Raw genomic sequence first — 7,304 nt, 5'->3', positions numbered from 1 at the left:
AGGCAGGAACTGGTGGTGGCGGGACCCCTCCTGCTCCCCTCAGTAGCACCCTCTCTCCCAGAACCCTCCCCGCAGTGCAGGCTGATCTCAGGTCCCTGTCCTGGGCCCACAGTTGCCCTCCCACGATTTCAGTTATCCTCAGAAACCCTCGGGGTGTGGTTTACAGAACACCAGGACAGAAGGAGCAGAGAGTGGGGAGATAATAAGGCAGAAATGGAGAAGAAGCAGCGGAAGGAACATTTGTTCACCACAGGGACATCTCCTGTGCCCTTGGTGGCCCAGGCTCTCGGCTGGGTGATGCCAGGCACACAAAGATGACTCAGACGAGGACCCTGCCCTTGAGGAGATGCCAATCTGATGAAGGAGACAGCTGTGTAAACAGAAAACCACAGACCAATGTGAGGATGCACCAATCCAGCAGGGGAGTCAGGGAGGGCTTCCCAGAGGAGGGGACGTCCTGGAGGAGCTGGATCCTGACTGATGAGGATTTCGCCAGGGTAAGGGCTTGGGGGTGGGGTTGGGGGTTGGAAGGTGGACTGGGAAGTGCATCCCAGGCAAGAAATGCCCTGGCCAGTGAGGAAAGTACAGGCGAGTTGATGTTTTCAAGCATAAAGGCTGAAGCACAGGTGTGGGTGTGGGGTGCATAGCTGGCTCCTCCCAGTCAGGGTTCTGAATGTAGGACTGTCCTGGGGTGCTGCGGAGCCATGGGCAAGCTTGGAGCAGGGGAGAGGAGCGTCAACTCTGGGCACCTGTGAGGGACAAACTGGATGAGAGACTGGGGACTTTGAGCCAGGATGTCTGGGCGGCTGGTCATATCAGGGTCTTCTCTGGACAAGAGAGCTGATTCTGAGCTTGGATGCAGGTGGAGGCTGTGGGACTGGAGGCACAATGGGGACGTGCAGAGCGAAGTGGAGCAGAGGTCCCTGAGAAAACCCCGAGGGGCAAGGACACTGGACAGCAGACACGGCAGACGGGCACCCTGAGCCTTTCATCTGAGCTCCTTCTGACTACATTTCTCTCATTTGGGGCAGGTACCCTGCTTAAGGATCATTGGCCTCCTGGGGAACTAGGGAGGCTAGGGGCCCGGGAAGTAACTTGAGGAAGTCTGCGTTTTGCTAAATGCCTGAGTCCAGGTGAATGATTTCTGTGCATGGTGTCCTGGCTGGGAGGGAGGAGTTTGGGAGGATCTAGATGCTGAGAGACAGAGGAGACAGGAAGGGAGAGTGGAGGGGAGGAGAGGAAGGGAGGAGGGAGGAAGGGAGGGGAGAAAGGAGGGAGGGAAGATGGCAGGAAAGAGAGAAGGGAGGAGAGAAAGGAGGGAGGGAGGATGAGAGCGAGGAAGAGGAGAGGGAGGCAGGGGGAGGGGTAGGAAAGGGAGGGAGGCAGGGGAGGGAGGATGGGAGGGAGGAGGGAGGGAGGCTGGCTCACCCGACCACCCTGTTTAATGTGGAAACCTGCCCCACCCTGGGGTCCTGATCCCCTCTTACCCTCCTCTACCTTTTCTGTTTTCCAGAGCGTTTATCCCCCTCCCACATAAAGCACACCTTGTCCGTTTATTATCTTTTCTGCACGATGTGCGTCTCCCTTGTTAGAATGCAAGCTCTACACAGGCAGCGGTCTTTGCCTGTTGTGTTCAGGACTCTGTTTCCTCAGGGGCTGGACAGGTGCCTGGTGCAGAGCAGGTACTCAGTAAACATGAATGAATGAGTGAGGTTGGGATGGAGAGTGAGAGAAGTAGACAGAGACAGAGAGAAAGAAGAGGAGGAAAAGGAGGGAGGGGGACTGGGAGAGAGAGAGAGGGAAGAAGGCAGAGAAGTGCGAGGCAGCTGGGACCCGCACCCCTACCCAGCAGCTGGAGTTGACCACCTCTCAGAGGGATGGAAGGAGAGCTCCAGGGAGGCGGGGCTCTAGGCAAGGCTTCCCGGGACCAGCAAAGATCTGAATCTGGAAGCAGAGTACCTCGGACTTCCAGGAACACAGAGGGCTTGGTCCCAGTGCTCCCAGCGGAGCCTGGACCAGCTGGGGTTCCAGGGGGCCGTTCCTCCCACACACCCACATTCTGGAAAAGACCTAGGCCTCCAAGATTCTGCTGACACCCTGGGAGGGAGGGAGGGAGACGGCGATGACTGTACCTCCAGCTCTTCCTCTGAAGGGAAGCTGTGGGACCTCTGGAGAGGGGAGGGCCCCGTGTGCCCATAACCTTGTTCCTCCAGATGAAGATGCCTCCACTCCGGCTTCCACCATGGCTCCTGACTTTTTTCCTGGAGGGAAACAGAGACAGAAGGAGCCAGAGAGAGAGGGGGAGGGAGACTTCCTTTTGCAGCAGCTCTATCCTCGCAGCAAGAGAGACGGGCTCATTTCCAGAGAGGGGAACTGAGGCCTGGCCAGAGTGATGCTGCGAGGGGGTGGGAAAGTCAAGTAAGAAGGTCACTGTGGGAAGAGGGGCTGGGGGCCTGGACCCCTGGGTCTGAGGGAGGAGGGCTGGGGGCCTGGACTCCTGGGTCTGAGGGAGGAGGGGCTGGGGCTGGACTCCTGGGTCTGAGGGAGGAGGGGCTGGGGGCCTGGACTCCTGGGACCAAGAGGAGGAAGCATCTTGGATTTACACTCCTCTGTGCCGAAGTGGAGGTCTGGCCCCTGGACTCTCAGGTCCATCACCCTCTGAGCTCTGACATAAAAATTTGGGGACTTCAGGTTACTCTTGCACACACAGCTTCGGTCCTGTGCTCCCTCCCATCCCTTCCTGAAGTTCCCGGCATCCTCCTTGAGTCCCCGATTGGCCTCCACCACAGAGCAGGGCCTGAAGACCCTCCGTGGGAGGGAGACAACAGTCTGAGTCAGAAGACAGATGTGAGGATGGGGAGCCAAGCTGGGGTCCCCAGGGCAGAGCCAGTTACTCGCCTGTTCTTGACAAGGAGCCGTCTCATTCCCCTAAGCCTCTCTTTCTTCATCTGTAAAATGGGGATATTTCAAGTTTTCCCTCAGAGGCAGCCCTTCAGGTTAAGAGAGAGCTTCTGCCTGGCACACTGGCACTTGAGGTTTGGCTTTTCCTGAACCAGCAGTAGCTGAGGATCTCCATGACTGACTCAGATGGCAGCAGGGGACCCTTCACTCTCCCAGCTGCCTCAGCTGTTGTCTGGGGAGGAGGCTGGGAGGAGCCCGTGGTCTGCTGTCTGACACTCTTGAGTTCCAAGGCTGGTGGCCTCTGGCAAGCCACCTCCCTGCCCTGCTGGAGCTTCCCCCTCCACCGGCAGACAAGGAGGGCTCATGATCACGTTGATGGGAGTGGACAGAACTATGCTGGGCAGTGACTGAACCCTTGGGCTTCCTCGTCTCTCGATGGTGGGTGAGAGAAGCATCCTACCACGGGCTACTGCAAGGAGCTCAGCATAGCAGGAAGCTCAGGAAAGTGTGGGGAGCAGATAGACCATGTTCAGCATAGATCGTGTGCCATCGAGGGGGCACCCCTGCAGGCTCGAGATAGAGGAAGTCAGAGGAGCAGAAGCCTGGAGTCCCCTTCTGTGGTCGGTGCTGCAGGCATCTGACATCCAGGGGCTTCAACCACATCATCTTTCTCAATGAAACCTACCAGATGAGAAGAGGAAATAACGTTGCCGTGGTGTTCTGTCCATCGATTGCCAGTACCTGGGCTGTGGGTTTTCAACCCAGACCTCACCCTGGCCGACACTGCTCTGATCCCTGTGATGAGTTCCAAATGCCGAAATTGGGGCTCAGAGAGAAGCAGAAATGCGCCACAGTGGACACAACCGAAAACAGGCTCCACTGTCTGCTCTCGTCATCACAGATCCAGACGTTCTGCAAACTGGTCTGTGGGCACCAGGGCATCTGAATCATCTGTGTGTGTTTGTTAAAAGTACAGATTACTGGGCCCCACCTGCAGTGAGTGAGCTCAGGGCCCCTCAAATGACTTGAACACATGTCCCAGATGATTCTCATGCACTGGAACGTTTGAGAACCATCTGACTAGGAAAAAAAGCCTCCCAAAGTGAAATTGCATTTTCCAGGCTCCTACTTTGTGCCTGGCATTGATCTGTGTGCTTTCTCTCACTCAACACCTTGAAAGGCATTAAGGAAAGTACTATAATCCCCATTTTACAGATAAGAAAACTAAGATCTTGACATATTTAATGTCACACAGACAGCTGGAGGTACCAGGAATGGAACCCTGGTTTAAGTGAGCTCCCAAACTCATTCATTGATAATTTGTTATTTCTAGGAAATACTCATGCAGGATAGCTTTCTATGCCTGTTGCTGAGTTCCTTCATTCACTTGCTCACTTATCCATTCATCAATCGTTGTTACTAGGCCTCTGTGACAGAGAATGGCACGGCAGCAAGTTGAAGGACCAGTATTCTAATCCCATCTCTGACATCTGGCACCATGAGTTTGGGAAAAGTGACTTGACCTCTTGTAGCCTCAGTTTCCCTCTTCTCACACTGTTTTGGAGTGACAATTCCACGAGAGGATGTATATGTGCCACCAGATATAGTGGGTTGACTGGTGGACCCCCAAAAGATATATTCAAATCCTAACTTCTGGTACCTGTGGATGTGACCTTCTTGGAACAGGGCCTTTGCAGAGGTGATGAAGGTAAAGATTTCAAGATATGATCACATTTGTCGCAGTTTACAAATAGTGATACATTACATGATACTCTGTCTTGTAAATTTCATGCAAGTATAATTTCTGGATGACCTGCCATTTCTTGCAAAACCCAGTATCAGTTTTTACAATTCTACCACCAACAGTAATGGCACAATATCAGGCTTTCTGATATTTTTGTTTACATTAATGAGAGAGACAAAAGGGAAATGAAGAAGGTGTGTCTTGGACCCCGTTCATCAAAATGAAGCAAAGTAATTAGGAATTGATGAATTTTGAGAATTCATTACCTCTTTTTGAATATCACTTAATTGTAATTTTATATGATTGATTTTCAATAATGGCTCATAATAGTCCTGATATTTTAACAATTGTCCCTTGGGGAGCTCATACGAGGCATCTCAACACATCGCTGGTGGTATTTCCACTGATATGTGTGTGGGACAGACATGGGGCCTCCACCATGTCAGACTCCCAGAAATCATGGTCCCTGGCTACTCTGAGGCGTGGGAGACTGAGGCCACATCCAGCCCATGGAAATATTATTGACAACAGAGGGAATTTGTCAGGCGGCCTCTCTGCCTCCAGCACTGTCAGATGCTTCAGGTCACTGAGGATTGTGCTTGGAATACAGCTACTTCTGTCTGCACTGAGAGTGTTTCTCCCAGCCTCCCCTCCATGTCTCCACATGGGTGGATGGAGGCTGGGGTGGGGAAAGATAAGAAGTGATTTTCACTGTCTCTACTGAGCCCTATGTTGACTTACCCCACCTCGTCTTGTTCAGCTGCAGAAAATTCTGAAACTCACCCTTTTCCTTTCTGTGCCAGGAAATTGCTCTCTCCCCCTCTTCCTCACCACTCTATCCCTCTGTCCCTCCCTCCCTCCCTCCTTTCTCTCTTCCTTTCTCCTTCCCTCCATCCTTTCTTTCTCCTTCCTGCACTACCCTCTCCACCTCTCACCTCTCTGTATCTCTTTCTCTCCCCGTCCTTCCATTTTCTCTCCCTCTCTTCCTCCCTGCCTTTTCTCTCTCAGTAAAATTTTTACTGAAGTATAATATACATACAGAACATTGCACATATCATAAATGTACCATCAGTAAGTGTTCACAATGTAACCGACACCCAGGGAGCAGAACATCCCCACTAGCCGCATCCCAGTCACCCTACACACTCAAGTATACACGCTTTCCTCACTCTAATCAGTATCCTTTAGTTCCTTGGTTTTAAAACCTCATGTGAATGGAATCATACAGTGTGTCCTCCTTTATGCCTGGCTTCTTTCACTAAACAATATGTCTGTGAGATGCATCCAGAGTTGTGCATGTGGTTATGATTTGCTCATTCTCATTCCTATAGGGTTAGCATCTCCCTGTGTGAATACACTCTATCTCTTTTCATTGTGCAGACAAGCCTCTTCAGGAGGGATTGTTAATAGATCCATTTTACAAATGAGAAGACAGAGGCTCAAAGATCCAGGAGTCTGGGCCCCCGGAACTCCCTCTTAGTCGCCCAAGAACTGCGGTTCTCAGTTCTCTACCTTTCAGATCTGTTTCTGATGGGCCCAAAGCTTTTTAAGCTTTGGTGATTTCCGAAGGAACAGGGCTGAGGGACAAGAAGGGGAAGTAGACCTGGGGCAGCTTGAGTAACAGGAACTTGGCCCCCTTCTGATTTCCAAACAGCCAAGGATGTGAGGCCACAGTGCCTGTGTTAGCACCATTACGGGGGAGCCTGGGCCCCCTGGGAACCTAAATATCCAACCCCCTGACCTCCTTCCATTGCATCACCTCCGTGCTCCTACCATCCTGCAGCCCTCTGCACGTTGGGGGATGATTTATTACCTTCTTGCTGAGGCCATACAGATCTCTTGGAGGTTTTAAAGGTTAGCAGCAAACGCCAACGGCTGTCTCCCAAACACATTTGTCAAAAGCAGAAAGAAAATCTGGAAAATAAGAGAGTGTGTGGATGCTCATTCCTTTGTGTTTAGTGTGGCCTGTGTGCCAGGCTCTATGGGCAGAACAAAGAGGCAAATTGGACCCAGAACAGCCTTAACAAGCTGAAAGTGTGGTGGAAGAGGAGGAAGGGAGGCCCTCAGTCATACTAGAGCCACACAGGTCAAGACGTTGGCCACTAGCCAATGCAGCTATTTCAATTTAAATGAATTAAAATTGAATTTATAATCTATCTCCTCCACTGGTTATTTAGACTCTGAGCTGGATACACTGCTGCCATGAAAAGAGTGCAGTCCATGACGAAGAAAGTGAGGCATGACTGTTGACGGGTGCAATGGTTGGATTCCACCACCAATTCTGATGTCTGGGTCTCCACCACACCATGCAGGCTCTGACACCAGGTGGGTGTTCTGCAATTCAACCCAATTCTGACGCTGTCTACCTGGAGATAGCATCAGTCACCACAGGTTAAGGGCTCAGTCCTACAAGACTGCCCCTCAGTTCAGATGCCAATCACAAGTCCAGGCTGTTACCTGTGCTTCTGGCAGATTGGCTATAAATCAGAGGTTACCATGACCTCCTCTTGAGTTCAATTAATTTGCTAGAGTGGTACAGAGAATTCGGGAAAACAGTTTACTCACTAGATTACCAGTTTATTATTAAGGATATTAAAGGATATGAATCAACAGCCAGATGAAGAGATGCATAGGATGAGGTCCTGAACAAAGGAGTTTT

The 7,304-nt window shown here is 51.6% G+C and overlaps 1 long non-coding RNA gene across 1 annotated transcript; it reads left to right on the top strand.

Moving 5' to 3' along the window:
- Positions 1-367: 367 nt before the first annotated feature.
- On the top strand, positions 368-6,970 carry LOC111775417 (uncharacterized). Its single transcript, XR_011422508.1, has 3 exons — positions 368-497; positions 863-1,031; positions 6,823-6,970. It is a non-coding gene; the product is annotated as an uncharacterized lncRNA (long non-coding RNA).
- The last annotated feature ends 334 nt before the right edge of the window (positions 6,971-7,304 follow it).

Source organism: Equus caballus, chromosome 10, assembly GCF_041296265.1.
Source record: "Equus caballus isolate H_3958 breed thoroughbred chromosome 10, TB-T2T, whole genome shotgun sequence".
Taxonomy (NCBI): Eukaryota; Metazoa; Chordata; class Mammalia; order Perissodactyla; family Equidae; genus Equus; species Equus caballus.
The sequence above is the reverse complement of the archived record's forward strand: the minus strand, read 5'-3'. Positions and strand labels throughout refer to the sequence as shown.